This window comes from Triticum urartu, chromosome 4, assembly GCF_003073215.2.
Source record: "Triticum urartu cultivar G1812 chromosome 4, Tu2.1, whole genome shotgun sequence".
NCBI classification, from domain to species: Eukaryota; Viridiplantae; Streptophyta; class Magnoliopsida; order Poales; family Poaceae; genus Triticum; species Triticum urartu.
The window spans coordinates 613,344,554-613,363,204 of NC_053025.1; the positions used below are offsets into that span (position 1 = coordinate 613,344,554).

At 50.7% G+C, this 18,651-nt stretch overlaps 1 long non-coding RNA gene and 1 pseudogene across 1 annotated transcript; one reads left to right on the top strand and one right to left on the bottom strand.

Annotated features, from left to right (window-relative positions):
- Positions 1–7,506: 7,506 nt before the first annotated feature.
- LOC125555008 lies at positions 7,507–9,188 on the top strand (annotated as a pseudogene).
- A 3,848-nt stretch (positions 9,189–13,036) lies between these two features.
- LOC125554433 lies at positions 13,037–14,483 on the bottom strand. The gene is made up of 3 exons (XR_007304416.1): positions 14,066–14,483; positions 13,378–13,464; positions 13,037–13,125 (listed from the first exon to the last, which is right to left on the bottom strand). It is a non-coding gene; the product is annotated as an uncharacterized LOC125554433 (long non-coding RNA).
- Between the last annotated feature and the right edge of the window lie 4,168 nt (positions 14,484–18,651).

The following is an 18,651-nucleotide window of genomic DNA, read 5'->3' on the forward strand; positions in this document are numbered from 1 at the left end:
GTATCGTAAAATGCGATGATTTCTTCTCTCTAATTTTTTTCTCCTCGAAACACAATATATAGAGTTGGAGTTAGAGTCGGAGAGGCAACAGGGGGCCCACGAGGTAGGGGGGCGCGCCCCCCACCCTCGTGGAGAGGTGGTGGGCCTCCTGGCCTTCATCTTTTGCAGGTATTTTTCATATTTTCTGAAAAGTTGCTCCGTGAAGTTTCAGGTCATTCCGAGAACGTTTGCTCCTGCACATAAATAACACCATGGTAATTCTACTGAAAACAACGTCAGTTCGGATTAGTTCCATTCAAATCATGCAAGTTAGAGTTCAAAACAAGGGCGAAAGTGTTTGAAAAAGTAGATACGACGGAGGCGTATCACCAAGATTGGCCCAGTTTTCGGGCCACTTTCGGCGAATAAAGGCTCCATATGGGCGAAAATCGGCCCATGTTCGGCGTGGTTCATCGTGGCTCGGCGTTCAATTATGAACATAAATATTTTTTATCACATAGTTAATCACAGAAAATCAAATAGTTCAACAAAATAGTGCAACAACAAATAGTTCAATACAAATTATATAGTTCAACAAATAAAAACTCATATTTCGTCACACATCGAGCCCGATGTCGCCCTTGAGCCTCCATAGGTGCTCAACCAGATCCTGCTGCGGTTTATGATGCACCTGCGGGTTTCGGATCTCCTGACGCATACTAAGGTAGGCAGTCCAGGTTGCCGGTTGTTCGACGAGTTTATGTGCAATATTGCATAAAATATATATATATATATATTGATGCAGGCTATGCGAGGAAAGACAAGTTATAATCCAAAGACAAATTTTATTATCGTGGCGCATGCACGCATGGCAAATGCCCACGTACTCAGCACATAGCTTATGCATGCACGTTAAAAAAAGGGTTTTTCATGCCCGTGACAAGCTTTGCCTTGCCTTGGTATGTGTACATTATGTGTGCGTATTCGGGTGTCTCGGCCGGCAAGCTAGCGTGCGTATATACCCAAATACCTGCAAACTGAAATATATACGTACATGAAATATAGGCATGTATTAGCATTGGGTGTGAGCTACACCTACACACGTACGAGCCTGGGAGCTGGCAAGTAAACCCCATCAGGTATGTTTCCTTTTGTTGGTTTTGTTTTGCAGGCCTTCCAGATCAAGTAGTCGATCAACCAGGACGAGGCGCAATATCAAATTGGAAAAAATTGTAACCAACCGGCAAGCATTAAACTTGGAAAGAAATACAACACATAATAGGCAAGTATCAAGATTGGAAAGAGATGCAACCGTCGTTGGATCCAGAATCAACTTGGAGGAGGGGTTGATGCGTGACCAGGCTCCCCTATATAAATACATGAGACCACGCACCGAAAGAACAGAGGAAGGGGGCCAGGCAAAGACCGGAGGCAGACGAAACGAGGATAGCCGACGCAACAACAAACACAGCCGAGGAGACGACGGCGCGTCCACGACCGCGCGTTTGCAAACCATGCACCAGATGTGATGAGCCCAGAAGGAAGAGACGCCGGTCACAGTGGCGGCCTGCCCACGGCGAGGATGCAGGCGCCCGAGGAGATAAAGAAACACGAGCTGATCAAGCCTCACTGACTAATTTTATTTGCTATTGTGTATTTTATCTATCAGGTGATGAACATCCATCCAAGGACCTCACGCACGAAGGAGAGCCGCCCTTGGTGGCTGCTTCAAGAAAAAGACGACGCGCCTAGTGGTGCAAACCAGGGGAGCGCGACGGCGCCCTCGCACACACGCGTATGGATGAGGAGGAAGCAGCCCGTCCTTTTCTTCTTTTTTATGTACAGGTGTGGAGGTGGTGGACAACACATCCAACAGAGATGGCAGCGGACGACGCGATGATCGTCTTCTACCAAGTGCAACGGAGGCGGTGGATGGCGCGCCCAGTGGAGATAACTCGGGAGCAGCCGGAGCTTGCCAACAACATAGCCCAGCCTCTAGCTCCTTTGCAGGTCTACGATGTAAGTGCACAGGACCACGACGAACAGGTCCATGGTGAACAGGTTCATGGTGAACGGGACGCCGGCGTATAGGTTTTGCACCATGCTTCTAGGAGGAGACGACGTGGCGGAACCGGAGCTCGCGATGATGTAGCCCGAGTCAAGTCCATGGCGAACAAGTCTTCCGGTGCACAAGTCCTTGGCGTCCCGATCGCGGCGAACAGGTCATTGGTCTTGCTTATTGAAGGAGACGGCGTAGCAGAACCGGAGCTCGCGACGATGTAGCCCGAGTCAAGTCCATGGCGAACAAGTCTCTCCGGTGCACAAGTCCTTGGCGTCCCGATCACGGCGAATAGGTCATTGGTCTTGCTTACTGAAGGAGACGGCGTGGCGGAACCGGAGCTCGCGACGACGTAGCCCGAGTCAAGTCCATGGCGAACAGGTCTCTTCGGTGCACAAGTCCTTGGCGTCCTGATCATGGCAAACAGGTCTCTTCGGTGTAGTCTTTGGCATCCCGATCGCAACGAATAGGTCTCTTTGATGCACAACTCTTTGGCGTCCCGATCGCGGCGAACAGGTCGGTGGTCTTGCTTACCGGAGGAGACGGCGCGGAGTAGTCAGAGTTCACCAACGACGCAGCCCAACCGCTGGCCCCGGTGCTCTACCACGGCGGCCTACATGCCCCCGACGAACAGGTCGCGACGCACAGGTCATGGCGAACATGTCTCTGATGCACAGGTCTATGATGTTCCAATCATGGTGCACAGGTCACGACGCACAGGTCCTTGGCGAAAAGGGTCCAGTCTACAGGTCCATCGGTCGCTGGCGTACAGGTCACCCCTTTTGGTGTTGCACCCACACAAGGTGATGCGGCCACCATTCGTTGACCCCTTAGGGGGGGTGCCCTTGTCCTAGCAGACCAACCAATACGGGGTCCAACTGATACAAGGCGCCGCAACCAGTTTGATCATCTATCCACAAGTTCGCCAAGTGGTGCCCTCGGATATAGCAAACTGTCATAAACTTGGCGTTCAATCAAGTGAGGCGCACTTATCACGGCGGCCAGATTCTTGGCGTACGGTCCATGGCGTCGCCGGCGTTCAAGTCACCCTTTGGCATAACACCAACCAAGGCGACGCGGTCTCCGCGACACCACTTTCCACGGTCCTCTGAGGCGGCGCCATTGTCTTGGCGGACCGTCGTAAACTCGGCGTCTAGCCGGGACGAGGCGCTAACCACACCGGTCATGCCGATGTGAGCGTGCGACGGTTTTACACCGACGCCGGTCTCCTAAACAACTTACTCCCGCGAGGCATACCCCTTGCATACCCCGACGAGTCCGCTAGGTCGTCTAGAACTCCAAGTCGAGCAGGACCCATGCAAATTCAACCCCAACTACATCATTGCCGCCAAGATCGGCGAGGCGTGACGGCGAGGGAAGATGTGGCTAGCACAAAGCCATGTTTTGAGCGGCGCGTGTACCGACGAGGACACGGGCTCTGCCGCTACCCACACACCACTATCATCATGCATGGAGAACGCAAAGCGAAGATGAAGAAAACGACCACACGGCTTAATCGGAGGTATCCCGTGGAGTAGCCCACAGGAGTAATTAACCGGGAGCCTTCCGAGGCCCTGGGAACTAGAGACCGCAATCGTTACAGTCAGGCTGGCCGCGCTAGTAGGCCACGGAGCGCGTATGTAAAGGGAACTTGTACTACTATTTTGTTTCTCCGATGAGAGATTAACACTGGTAGAAAAAGGGCCTTTAGTCCCGGTTCTGGAACCGGGACTAAAGGGTCGGTACTAATGCCCTGACCCTTTAGTCCCGGTTCAATCCACAACCGGGACTAAAGGAAATTTTTTGATTTTTTTTTTTGAAATTTTTTTTTGAATTTTTTTATTTTCAAATTTCTGAATTATTTTAACCTCTAATCTCTAATCACCCCTCATCACTGCTCAATTTAATCTCTAATCACTCCTCATCATTCCAAATCATCTAACTTCCCGAACGGTCACCCATCCTCTCACTACTCCAGCCTGAGCACGCTTAACTTCCGGGTTTTATTCTCCCTTGTTTCCAAGTCTGCACTTGTTGTTTTCCTGACAATAGTAAGATTTCAATCCTATTAACCATCAGGAATTTAGCTTGAGCATGAAGTCACATATTTCACTGTTTGAGTTTGAAACTATTGTTCTAAAAAATAATAATTTTTTAGTAACACTAATATTTCTTGAATAAGTAGTTTGACCATTGTTTGACCACAGTTTGACCATAGTTTGACCAGATTTGACCAAAATTCAAAAAAGATGAAATAATTATTTAATAACACTAATATTCTTGAATAATTATTTAGTAACACTAATACTTCTTGAATAAGTAGTTTGACCATAGTTTGACCAGATTTACTGAAAATTTAAAAAAACTGAAATTTGAGCATAACTTTTTTCCTTTTGGAATTTGAGGATTCTACAAATTTGCAAACAGGCCGTAGGCGGTCTCCATCGGATGTAACTTTTTGACTAGATGATTTTTCATATAAAAAACTTTTTAATCCGAGTTCGTATGCAAAAGTTATGCCCATTTTACAAATTCTAGAGAGATTTTGTAAATAAAGTCAAAATTCATATTTGTAAATTTTCCCAACAACTAGACCACATATCACATGGGAAACTTATTTTATTTTATTTTTATTGACATTTCCATCATTTTATTTTGTTTTTTTTAAAACTGAAAAGGTGGTCCACGGTGGGGGGTGGGGGGGGGGGGGGGAGAGTTTGAAAATGGGACCTTTAGTACCGGTTCGTGCCATGAACCGGTACTAATGCCTCAAAGCCCATTAGTCCCGGTTGGTGGCACCAACCGGGACTAAAGGTCTAACCTTTAGTACCGGTTGGTGCCATCAACCGGGACCAATGGGCATCGCACCCTTTAGTCCCGGTTCGTGGCACGAACCGGGACTAAAGGGCCCAGGTGAACCGGGACTAATGCCTTAGCCGCAAAACCGGGATAAATGCACCAATTGGTCCCGGTTCTGGACTGAACCGGGACTAATGGGCTTACCCGGCCTGGACCAAAGCCCCCTTTTCTACTAGTGTAATAAAACTAGTCGTCAACCCGTGCGTCTGCACGGGCTAGCATTAAAAAAGATGCATAATAGTTAGACTTCAAGTATGTTCCTTTTTACAAATGTTTTTCCGTAAGAATATAGGAAAATATATTCAAACATTTATTATTGAGACATATTAAGTTATCAAGTACTTTCCATGGGACAAAATGACTATAGTCTTTCACGAAGTTCCTTATTACCGACATTATATAGCGTAACTTGGTGACCTTTGAATTACATTGTACTATGCACAAATTGACAAAAATAGCGGTTACACTTTAGTATTTATGACAAACTACAACTTGACAACTTACTGATTTGACGTTGATAGAAATATATGAAAATTTGGATCCTAAAATACAATACTAAAAGTTAAGTATTGGCCGATAAACAAATAATTTTCATAAGTGTTAGAACTTATTACCACTTTGCTCCTGCAGATATGTTTTCAAATTTATAATTAACAATATGTAAATATATGAATATTATTTAAAACCATCACAACCTCAAGGCTTTTGATTTCTTCTACGATCACAAAAATACATATAGCCATAAATGAAATCCATGTACAGATATATTAATGTGAGATATAACACGTACAATTGTACTTACAAAACAAAAACAAATATGTGTATAGTTTTGCCTTGTCATATTTAGTTATAACGGTGAACCATCAAGCAAAAGGTAGTGTGATTTTATTTGCTCTGCACTATTCTTCTCACATGTGATAATTTCTTATTTTGAACCAAATACAATTCCATTCCACAAACAGCAAGAGCAGATGGGTGCTGAAGAAGCAAAACATGTTGTATGAAGTTACATTAGATGGCATGTACGGCATGAAATGTTTGATCACATCGAAAATAGTATGTTGGAGAAGCTAAGCAACCTCTAGTTGTGGTAATGACAAAAAAATAAATTATTAAAGACGTATTATAATGAATATGCAAAGATGACATATAGTGTTGTACGCTTATGAGGATTATTACAATTTGGCAGAGTATAGATTTGTGTCCTCTTAGTGAAGTATGACTAGGAAAATAGTAGTACATGAACTATTTGTCATAGCTAGGTCTGAACATTAGGATTTCCACAGATTTTCTCGAAATGGATAGAACAGTATAAAACCCGAGGCATAGGGCATGAAGATTTAATTTACGTAGTTGACAAAATCAACCTATAAGATATAGGAGAAAGAAGCATGGTCCTTTCTGGAACAAAGTTCTTGTCAAGATTCTAAAGATTTCTTATATTGCATTAGATATGTATAATATACGTATATAATGAATGACACACGTATGCAGAGAACATGATTAATTAGTTGTTCCTAGTTCGATCAAACTTTCATTAAGAAAAGTATATATTAGGCCTAAAAGTTGCAGGTTTCCACCTGAAATATACATATAGAGAAATATTCTTTCATATATCTAAGATGAAGTTTTCACAAAAGCGGTACATTCCTCAGATTAAAGCTAGTAGTTGGCAAAAAATTCAGTGGCTGCCATGGCCTTTCCCCATTTTGTCTGTTCTCCACAAAGGAAATAATATTTTCAAGTACTGTAGGCTTATCACTTCATTTTATCCCCAATAAAATGGCTGTAAAGCTCTAATGGTACAAAGACAAACCAGTGATTAGGCACATACTCCAATTCGGAAAATAGTCAATATGTTATGACCGGCTTGGTCTATTTTAGGAAGAGGCCCACCGGGCATTAGTATTAGGGGCTTGGCCCACAAGTTATTTTAGGCAAGTTATCTTAGAAAAGTTATCTTAGGCTAAAATTATAAATACTCATGTAAGACATCGTTTTGAGGCAAGCAATAAAGACTATTATTATCTTTTGTTGCCCGGCTCCTAGAGGAGCCGGAAACCCTAGCCGCCGCAGCCAAGCCGCCGCCGCCCTCAACCCTAGCCGTGACGGCGCCCTGCCGCCGGCGTGCCCGTTCCTCGCCGCGTCCACTCCCTCCTTGCCCCTACAACCTACGCAGTAGAGCCGGTAGGAACCCTAGTCCTACCAATTTGGTATCCAGAGACACCAGGTCGATCATGTCACAATCTCAAAACCGCCGCCACTACCATCCACCTCCACCCCGCTCTCGCTGCCGCCGGCCACTTCCACCGCGATGGCGGAGATCGCATCCGGCACCACCATCACCACCGCGACAGCGCCCATCACCATCACGGCGGACCCGCCTCCGCTCCTCTCGCCCGAGGAGGTGTCGGGCACCCTACGGGAGCTTGTCCAGGCAGTCAGGGCTATTACCCTCTACCTCGCCGGGAACCAGCCCCCACCACCGAGGCCGGCACCACCGCCTACGGACCGCCGCCGCTACAGTGGCCCGCCCCGGCCTTCTAGGCGCCCTACGGAGGGGCGTCCCAGCCGCCGCACTACTCGGTTGCGGGACAGCCGTGGCCAGCATGGCCGTCCTCCACCGCGCCGCTGGGGGGCCCGATCCAGCAGCTTCTTCCGGCGCCCCGCCGGCCCCCACGCCACAGGCGCCGGTGCAGCAGCTCCACCAGGCGCCGCCGCCATCGACAGTACCACCACCCGCGCCTAGGGCTACGGGTCGGCCCCTGCACCAGGTGCAGTTTCCACCGTCACCATCGCCGATCCCCGCTTGGGCGACCGGCTCGTCTCCGGGCCCGGTCTACTCCACGGCGCCGGAACACCCGACGCCCTCCCTGCGGTTTGATCACCCCTCCAGCTCGGCGAACTACGCCCCGGCGCTTCCCGACCCAGCATACGCGCCGGCGGCGACTGCGGCCGCCCCCGGGCACGGCGGGCCGACACCCCCTCGCTTCGCCAAACTGGACTTCGCCACCTACGAGGGCACGGAGGACCCCCTCAACTGGCTCAACCAGTGCGAGCAATTCTTTCGAGGGCAGCGGACGCTCGCTTCAGATCATACCTGGCTTGCGTCCTATCATCTTCAGGCGCAACGCAGACCTGGTACTACGCCCTCGAGCGGGACGAGGGCGGCATGCCACCTTGGGAGCGCTTCCGGGAGCTCTGTCTCCTCCGTTTTGGGCCTCCTATCCGCGGGAGCCGACTGGCGGCCCTCGGCCGTTTACCGTTCACATCTATGGTGCAGGACTACGCCGACCGCTTCCAGGCCCTGGCGTGCCACGCGCCGGGCGTCTCCGCGACCCAGCGCGCCGAGCTCTTTGTGCGCGGTCTGCCGGACCATATCCGCGTGGACGTCGAGCTCCAGGATCCCCCCGACCTCCAGACGGCCATGTACTACGCCCGGGCCTTCGAGCAGCGGGCCCAGGCACTGCAGCAGCCACTCGGACGGAGCAGCCGCCAGCCCATTCGGCCAGCACCGACTTCCTCAACCCCGGGTCGGCCTCTTCCAGCCGCGACGGCCACACCCCCGGCCGCCACACGACCCTTCCGTCGGCTGTCACCGGCCGAGCAGCAGGAGCGTCACCGTCAGGGTCTCTGCTTCAACTGCGATGAGCCCTACACGCCGACCCATGTCTGCCCCCGCCTCTTTTATTTAGAGACGGTCGACTACATCGAGGAGGACGACTCGCACGACCCGTTACATCCGCCTGCGGCAACCGAGGACGCGGCCGCGGATTCCGCAGCGACGACGTGTGTCGTCTCCCTTCACGCCCTGGCCGGCATCCGGGGCGAGCGGACCATGCTGCTGCCCGTGACGATCCATGGCGAGCGACTGGTGGCCCTGCTAGATATGGGCTCCACACACAACTTTCTGCCCGAGTCGACCATGTGTCGGCTAGCCCTCCCGACGACGGGCGGGGAGCGCCTGCGGATCACAGTGGCGAACGGCGATCTCCTCCGGTGCCATGGGCTAGCCCGCGACGTTCCCATCTCCATCGGCGGCGAACACTTTTCCATCACCTGTGCAGGGATCGATCTGGGCTGCTTCGACTTCATCCTCAGGGTGGAATTTCTCCGGACCCTCGGCCCCATCCTGTGGGATTTCGACGCGCTAACGATGACATTCTGGCGGCAGGGCCGCCGCATCCGGTGGGAGGGCATTGGGGGCGCCGCGCCTGCCGTGCCACACCTCCAGCTGGCTGCCGCGTCCTTGGAGGCCGAGCACCCCCTGCTGGATTCTCTTCTGCAGTAGCACAGCGACATCTTCGACGATCCGCGGGGTGTTCCGCCTGCCCGGGTGTACGACCATCATATTCACCTCGTACCAGGTTCCACTCCGGTGGCGGTGCGGCCCTACCGCTACCCCCAGCTGCAGAAGGATGAGTTGGAGCGCCAGTGTTCCCTGATGCTCGCCGCAGGCATCATCCGGATCTCCACGTCGCCCTTCACGGCGCCGGTGCTTCTCGTCCGTAAGTCAGACGACACATGGCGCTTCTGCATCGACTACCGCGCCCTCAACGCACTCACGCTCAAGGACAAGTTCCCTATACCGGTGGTCGATGAGCTCTTGGATGAGCTCCATGGGGCACGCTTCTTCACCAAGCTCGATCTCCGGTCGGGCTATCATCAGGTGCGCATGCATCCGGACGACATCGCCAAGACGGTGTTTCGCACCCACCATGGCCACTTCGAGTTCTTGGTGATGCCTTTCGGCCTCGCCAACGCCCCAGCGACGTTCCAGGCCCTGATGAACGACGTCCTTCGACCCTACTTATGGCGGATTGTGCTTGTTTTCTTTGATGACATTCTTATCTACAGCGCCACCTGGGCCGAACATCTCCAGCACATCGCCATCGTCTTCAACGAGCTTCGGGCGCACCACCTCCACCTTAAGCGCTCGAAGTGCTCGTTCGGGACACCTATCGTCGCCTACCTCGGCCATGTCATATCGGCCGACGGGGTGGCTATGGACGCCGATAAGGTGGCGGCCATCTCCGCCTGTCCGACGCCTCACTCGCCGCGGGCTCTCCGCGGGTTCCTCGGACTCGCCGGCTACTACCAGAAATTTATCCGGGAGTTCGGACTCATCGCGGCGCCCCTCACGCGGTTGCTTCGCCGCGACGCCTTCGCCTGGGACGACGAGGCGACGACGGCGTTCGAGGCCCTCAAGGGGGCCCTCACGACAGGCCCCGTCCTCCAGATGCCCGACTTCGACCGCCCGATCGTGGTGGACTGCGACGCCTCGGGCGCCGGGTTCGGCACCGTACTTCATCAGGGCGATGGGCCCCTCCCTTTATTCAACCGGCCTTTCGCTCCGCGCCATCTTAAGTTGGCAGCTTACGAGCGGGAGCTCATTGGCCTCGTCTAGGCCGTGCGTCATTGGCGGCCATACTTGTGGGGGCGGACCTTCCACATTCGCACGGACCACTACAGCCTGAAGTTCTTGCTGTATCAACGGCTGTCGACCGTCCCGCAGCACTAGTGGATCAGCAAGCTCTTCGGCTTCGACTTCTCTGTCGAGTATCGGCCAGGCCGTCTTAACACCGTGGCCGACACGCTGTCCCGTCGCGATTCCGACCTCGCGCCACCCGCCGACGCGTCCGCCAGGACGGCCCTGTGCATCCGCTCCGGGCCATCGTTCGGTCTCTTCACCGACATTCGATGCGCCACTGCGACGGCAGATGACGCCGCACTTCTTCAGCAGCAGCTCGCGGCCGGCGACTTGGAGGAGCCCTGGCGCTTCTCTGACGGACTGCTCCTCCATGGGCGCCGGATCTTTGTTCCGGCGCATGATGATCTCCGTCACCAGGTGTTGCAGCTCGCCCACTCGGCGGGCCATGAGGGTGTGCAGAAAACCCTCCATCGTCTTCGCGCCGACTTCTACATCCCTGGCGATCGTGCCCTGGTCCGCGACTGGGTTCGGTCTTGTCAGACTTGCCAGCGCAACAAGACAGAGACCCTGAGGCCGGCGGGGCTCCTTCAGCCCTTGGAGGTGCCGTCTCAGGTTTGGGCGGATATCTCCTTGGACTTCATCGAGGGCCTTCCCAAGGTGGGGGGCAAGTCGGTCATCCTCACGGTGGTCGATCGCTTCTCTAAGTACGCCCACTTCATCACGCTGGGCCATCCGTACACGGCGACGTCCGTGGCCCGGGCCTTCTTCGACGGCATAGTCCGTCTACACGGGTTCCCGACATCGATCGTCAATGATCGGGACCCAGTCTTCACGGGCCATGTCTGGCGCGACCTCTTCAGGATGGCGGGTGTCCAGCTCCGCCTGAGTATGGCGTTCCATCCTCAGACGAACGGTCAGTCTGAGGTGGTTAACAAGGTCATTGCCATGTATTTGTGTTGTGTGACAGGTGATCGGCCTCGCGCTTGGGTGGACTGGCTCTCTTGGGCGGAGTACTGCTACAACACTTCTTATCACTCCGCCCTGCGCGCGACGCCATTTGAGGTGGTCTATGGTCGACCACCCCCTCCTATACTTCCGGTCGACCCGGAGACGGCTCGGACGGCGGTTGTGGGTGACCTTATCCGCACCCGTGATGAGATGCTGGCTGAGGTCCGTCAGCGTCTCCTTCAGGCCCAGCAGACGGCCAAGCACTACTACGACGATCATCATCGTGAGGCGGAGTTCGCAGTGGGTGACTGGGTGTGGCTGCGTCTTCTCCACCGCTCTACGCAGTGACTGGACCCGCGCGCGAAGCACAAGCTTGGCCCTCGCTACGCCGGGCCCTTCCCTGTCGTGGAGCGCATTGGGAAGGTGGCCTATCGTCTTCAGCTTCCAGCCCGCGCCCGCATCCACGACGTGTTCCATGTGGGGCTGCTCAAGCCTTTCCGTGGCGAGCCACCAGCGGCTCCTCCGGCGCTTCCTCCAACCGCCGATGGTCGCATTCTTCCAGAGCCAGCAAAGGTGTTGCAGGCCCAGCTCCGTCGTGCTGTCTGGTTCGTCCTAATTCAGTGGGCGGGCCTTCCGGAGGCCCACCAGGCATTAGTATTAGGGGCTTGGCCCACAAGTTATCTTAGGCAAGTTATCTTAGGAAAGTTATCTTAGGCTAAAATTATAAATACTCATGTAAGACATCGTTTTGAGACAAGCAATAAAGACTATTATTATCTTTTGTTGCCCGGCTCCTAGAGGAGCCGGAAACCATAGCCGCCGCAGCCAAGCCGCCGCCGCCCTCAACCCTAGCCGCGACGGCGCCCTGCCGCCGGCGCGCCCGTTCCTCGCCGCGTCCACTCCCTCCTTGCCCCTACAACCTACGCAGTAGAGCCGGTAGGAACCCTAGTCCTACAATAGCAGGGAATTGATGAGTTTCTGTTACAATGATCAGAATAAATTTCCAATAGTCACCTCATATTTTCTACCAACAACCCTGATCTCTGATGAAGCATCCCCTTGTAGCCGTAACCCCACAACAAAGTGTGCCTGACCCAAGTAAATCCATCCTTATATCCACATAGAATATGAAGTCGGTAACTCCACATGCCAAATAAAAAAGGTAAAGAATAGGATCCATGCACTTCTGATATATTCTTTTTATAGAGCTTAAAATTCATCTTGTAGCTGTCATGGTTTTGCCTAGCAACCTAATACATGAGAAAGGAAATGTTGTGGTGTAAACCCATAGTTTGACGATGTGATGAATGTACCGTTTCATAAAAAAAGTGCAGTTAAAATGCAAAGACTATAGTAGAAAGTAAAGAAACAGTGGAAGAAGAAACAGTTCAGTTCTTTCTAATTGGTAAGAAATTGTTAGCTAATCACTATGTTGAAATGCAAAGACAATCAAGAAAAGTTGGTGGGTTGAAAGCCATACAACATTCGCATTATCTCGTGATGTTCAGGACATAGTACACAGATTTATCCGCTGGAGGAAGCATTCTCAGCCGAAAAATAAATGCTATTTAGTGTGCTTACCAAGTTCTGTCATCAACGAAAGGCGAGGATGCCAATAGTAAGCACACTATGATTTCTGTACAAATTATGTAATGGAAGCTTTTTTTTATGACTTCAGCAGAAGTACTATGATATTTCTACACATTATGCAATGGACGGGAAGCAATTTTCAACCAAAGAAGAAAACACATTGAATACCATAGTGGATTATTAGATGCTATCGTATTTCTCTTCAATGTAGTAACAATTGAACTCCAGAAGTAATTCACTTGTGTGTAGGAAGTTGATCCTGCAAGGCATGAGATATATTCAATATAAAGGAAAAATTTATCTGAACATAAGGTACATTTGATACTTGGAAGTGGAACTACCCCTCTACAATATGCTACAAATAGGCATACTTCTAATTTCAGTCATTTACTGAACAACATTTTCAAATGCTCTGTACACAGAATGATTATGATCAACTTCAGTTATAAAGATCACATAATTTGAACTAACACTATGAAATTTAGAAATCATCTTAAGGGCTTGAACTTACTCGACGGCAAAAAATCTGTGTGCTGGCCCGTAACATATATATACATAGCAGCCAACTCTTGCAGATCGCTCCTCTCTAGTGAAGTACCTAAATAAAAAAATCTCAGCTAAAAAACAAACAGTAGAGACCTTTTGGAAATAGGAAGCAAACAAACCGAAGGATACTCTTTGGAAATTTTTAATGATTAGGACAACTGTTGCATATATCATACTGCACTATATTATTAAGATAAGTAGAGTTCTACTTCATCTTCCTGGTGGAATGCGAACAACATAAAAACTTATGGTGAAATAACTCATTTTTAGATGAGAGGGTAGAGTTAGAAGAAAGACACAATTTGAAACTTGAAATTGTGTTATACTTCGACTGTCCACGTGCAATTAGTATGCAGTTTAGTTGCAAACCGTACCTCATACAACGAAAGCGCCAGTGCTGGTTCAAAATATGAATGTCCTTAGTGAATACAAATGCAGTTTTGGAACACAGTACATGAAAGACTTAACAAATTCGTTAGGAAAAGTCTTCTATATGAATTCAACTATTGGCAACTTAACAATTCATCAAACACTTCCAACGCATTGTAAAATAGAAAGAAATAATTCAGATTCAGACTCGTGGAGGAAAGGCCATGCGAAGAGAAAAGACATTGTTTGCTGGACAGAGTTCCATAACACCAGTTCGATCTCACCATTGTCGACCGATACGCCTAGGTCCGGCCACTTGCAGGACATGTGTGTGCTGCTTGTCTCACAATGTAGCTCCTCATTGATCGGCACCGCCCCAACACCGCATCTGTTTGACTATTTCCTCTAAAGAATAAACGACCTCGCATTTAGAGAAAGAAGTGGTGACAATCTTAGAAGAAAGACACAATTTGAAACTTGAAATTGTGTTATACTTCGACTGTCCAGGTGCAATCAGTATGCAGTTTAGTTACAAACCGTACGTCATACAACTAAAGCGCTAGTGCTGGTTGAAAACATGAATGTCCTTAGTGAATACAAATGCAGTTTTGAAACACAGTACATGAAAGACTTAACAAATTCGTTAGTAAGACTCTTCTATATGAATTCAACTATTGGCAACTTAACAATTCATCAAACACTTCCAACGCATTGTAAAATAGAAAGACATAATTCAGATGCGAAGAGAAAATACGTTGTTTGCTGGACAGAGTTCCATAACACCAGTTTGATCTCACCATTGTCGACCGATACGCATAGGTCCGGTCACTTGCAGGACATGTGTGTGCTGCGTGTCTCACACCATGTAGCTCCTCATTGATCAGCACCGCCCCAACACCGCATCTGTTTGACTATTTCCTCTAAAGAATAAACGACCTCGCATTTAGAGAAAGAAGTGGCGACAATCACGCGACGGAGAAGCAAAATAGGTCACGGTACATGAAGCTACCAGGCACTCTCCCAGGATTTCCATCCAAACACGCTTGGGCTGTTGGACCTCCAAAATATCAGAAGGTCTCAATAGATTGAACGTGGAGTTTGTTATGTGAGAATAAAATAGATTGGACGTGCGGGCCGTAAATTGAACATGTAGTTCTCCCTTGATTGAACGTGGAGAAGTTTTCCATAGATTTAACATGGAGTTTGTAAGAAAAAAAAAAGGTTGGATCTTGCGGGCGATAAATTGGACGTCGAGTTCTCCCTGGACGTGGGGAACTTTTTTATAGATTGAACGTGGACTTTTTCTAAAAAAACAAAAGATTGGGCATGATTTAACATGGAGTTTGTAAGAAAAAAAAAAGGTTGGATCTTGCGGGCCATAAATTGGACGTGGAGTTCTCCCTAGACGTGGGGAACTTTTTTATAGATTGAACGTGGAGTTTTTCTAAAAAAACAAAAGATTGGGCATGCGGGTCATAAATTGAACGTGGAGTCATCCTGAGATTGAACGTGGAGTTTGTCAAAAAAAGATTATACATGGAGTTTGTGTAAAAAAAAGATTCTACATGGAGTTTGTTCCAAAAAAAATATTGAACCTGGAGTTAATCTACACCGTAATTATTAGGTCCCACCAGATTAACGGCTTGTAAAATCTAATTAGCGTGGGAATTTTTAGGAAGTCTAGAATTAGTATAGGTATAGGTATAGATAGATAGATATAGATAGATAGATAGATAGATAGATAGATAGATATAGATATAGATAGATAGATAGATAGATGCATGTTTCCCTATGTTTATTCGTGTACTTAGTACACTGGCACGCCCGCAATATTTTATTTTCCCTGGTGCGTAGAGAGATAATAATACAATAACCTACGTTATTTTTATTATTTCTCGTGTCAAACAAATTGGCACGCCCGGTGGGACATGGTTCTCCTCCCATCTCTGCTTAACTGTGGTCGTCAGAATCGTCTTCGCCCGTCTCCCAGTCCACACAGCATGCTGCATGACAAGGCATCGATGAGGATTTCCGTTGATCGAGATCCCTTTCTTGGAGGTGGACTCTCACACGGAAGCAACTCGGAGCTAGCGATGATCCATTTTGGATCATTCCCGCCCCTAGTCGTCATCGAGCTTGGTGACAAGGTTTACATGCACGAAGCTCAAGATCATGCGCAGTTCCAAACTATGCAGTCGAAGAAGGCGCAAAGGCGGGAGGCCGCCAAGGCGAAGAAGGAGCGTCGCGAGCTAATGCTCGAGGCATGTGCCCTGTTGAAGGAGTCAACAAGGGCGGATATGAAAGGAGACGTGGAAGCTGCTCAACGTCTTCGCGCTAAGGGCGCCAACAGACACGAAGGAGCGGCGTCCCATCACGCCCCTACCCCATTTCCGCACCCTGAGCCTTCACGACCAACTCCATGACGCACTGAGGTTGAGTTGCTCGAGGGTTTGGAGGCCATCTCCCAGAACCTGCAGAAGCTCATGGCGAACTCGCGTTTGCCGGAAAGCCCACATCCTCTTCGGAACTACAGGAGGAAGTATCGCAAGGTACAACTACTCCACCAATAGATTACCTCCCACATTGCACAGAGCACGATGCCGGAGGAGGATTGGTCCCTTGGGGCATGGGAGTTCACTTACCGGAGCACCTTGACCTCTCCATATGACTTGTTCCCCAACGATTGGGCATACGAGCCAACCAAGGTCAAGCTCCTGGTGAGGCGAGCTATTATGAAGGATTTTTGGAAGCGGCGTTCACACAAGGAGCCTGTTCTACAAAGCCCTACGTTCTCCATCAACCTTGAAGATACTCGGTGGGGTGTGTGGGCTCCATGCCTTCATACTTCAGCGGTCGACGACCGGTCTCTCCCCAACGACAGCAGGTTTTTTGTCCTTCGCCATGAAGCACCCGCCCCACATGATGAAGACCTGCGGCGAGAATTTCGTCAACTCCAAGAGCAGATGAACAACATCTAGAGGCGGCTGCATGATCCATTGGCGCCAAGTACATCATCAACACAAGCTTCATGTAGGATGAAGCATCAAGCCCCAAATCATCGTCCTAAACATGGGCGCCAGACTTTGGCGCCTCGTCGAAAAACTTCACCAACCCGACACTTCCAGCAATGGGGGCATCCTAACATGCCTCACATTGGAACTGGTGGTCAAGACAGCAAGACGAAGAAAGGAACCCTCGGCCTACTCAACGGTGGTGACCATGGGAGCCACCATGGCCGACACTTCACCCAACATTTCTTGTTAACAACACTCTGTGAACAGCAAGCCAAGTGAGTAGAAGAGCTCGTCAACATGTCAGCATCACAAGAGCTAGAAGACGGGGGGATGGACCAAGCCAGGAGAGGACGCGCCTGCGGTGTGGCAGCGTCAAGCAAGGGAAATCGAGGAGGCGATAGTGCGCCAGCTACGACGTGCACGACGCGTGCGCCCGAGACGGCAACACAAGCGATGAGGTGGAGAACTCCCTCGTGGCCGTTCTAAGGATGCCAAGTCTGGTGCAAGACGCTCGCAGAAGCACCGTGCCAGAGCCGTCGCTGGCCACGTCCTGGATGGGTGCTTGAAGACACGCCTGTGTCGGTAGCAAGGACACAAATACACTATGGCACCACAGAAGAAGAGCGCGCTGGTTGTAACCGTGCCGGCGACAGCAAGTTGCCGATGATCCGACGTTGGCCTGCGCAAGGCAAGCAGACGCCCGGCGAGCCCAAGAAAGGGGAGCAATGCAAGCCCCACTAACTAACTTTTCATGATATATGTATATCTTCCATCTATCAGGAGACAAAATTCAATGCGTAAGGGAAGGGCCACCCAGCCAAGAGAAGATGCGCCTGCGGCGGCAGTGTTGAGGACGGTGACGAAAGCCATACACAAGGGCAGAGGGGGCACCCGCTCGGCCAGGGGACCGAGGTAGAAGGAAGGACGCACCCTTGACGGTGGCGCACTCACCGTTCAGCACACGCGTGCTCTGTCCTGTCCGGCGGCTGCGCTTGCACCAAGGAGGACGTGCAGCATCAAGGCAGAACATGCTAGTGGCGTCCCGGCATGCGTGCAGTAACGCCAGCATGCACCACCAGTTTCGTGGAGCCAAGCATGCATCACTAGCTTCATGGAGATGAGCATACTATCGTAGGTCAGCACAATATTTAACATCCATCCATCTCTCGTGTGTATCCTGGCATGATAATTACAAGTATCATGAGCATCCGGGAGCATCATCATCCGGTACATGGAGAAGGTAAACGCGTGGGCGCCATTGCAGCAGCGCCTCCATCCTACGAGTCTAGTCCAGCCGACCGGTGGGCTGGTCACAAAAACGATACGTGAGAACTCACACACATAGAAGACCCGAAGGGCCTGTGAGATGCAAGACGCAGATCATCTGGCCGGAGCCGTGGGCGGCGGCGACGGCGACTCACTTGAAGCAAATCCATCCAACAAGGCCACATATCCATAAAACTCCCAAGCCCGAGCGAGGAGGAGAGACCCAGGTGGAGACGCACCCACGGCGGTAGTGTCAACGAGGAAAGGGAGCCGCACTCGCACTTGGTGCACTTGCACCCAAGGCAGCCGTGGACGACGTGCCGATGATTGCAACTCCATGGACGTATCACGACAGCAACGACCGGTCACCGGACAGCTCGCCAGTGGTGTCTTCTTCCATTTATGCTTCCATGATGACAGCGGCGAGGCTGCAGGTGAGTAGCACGGCACCAAACTCCGCCTTGGCGATGACATCGGAAGGGTTGCCGGCGTGCGGCCCCAGTGCCATCTACACCGCCGCGACAACGTCGGAGCTGCTAGCCTGCAGCCCGGCGCCATCTTCGCCATGCCGGTGTGCGGCCCGACGCCAT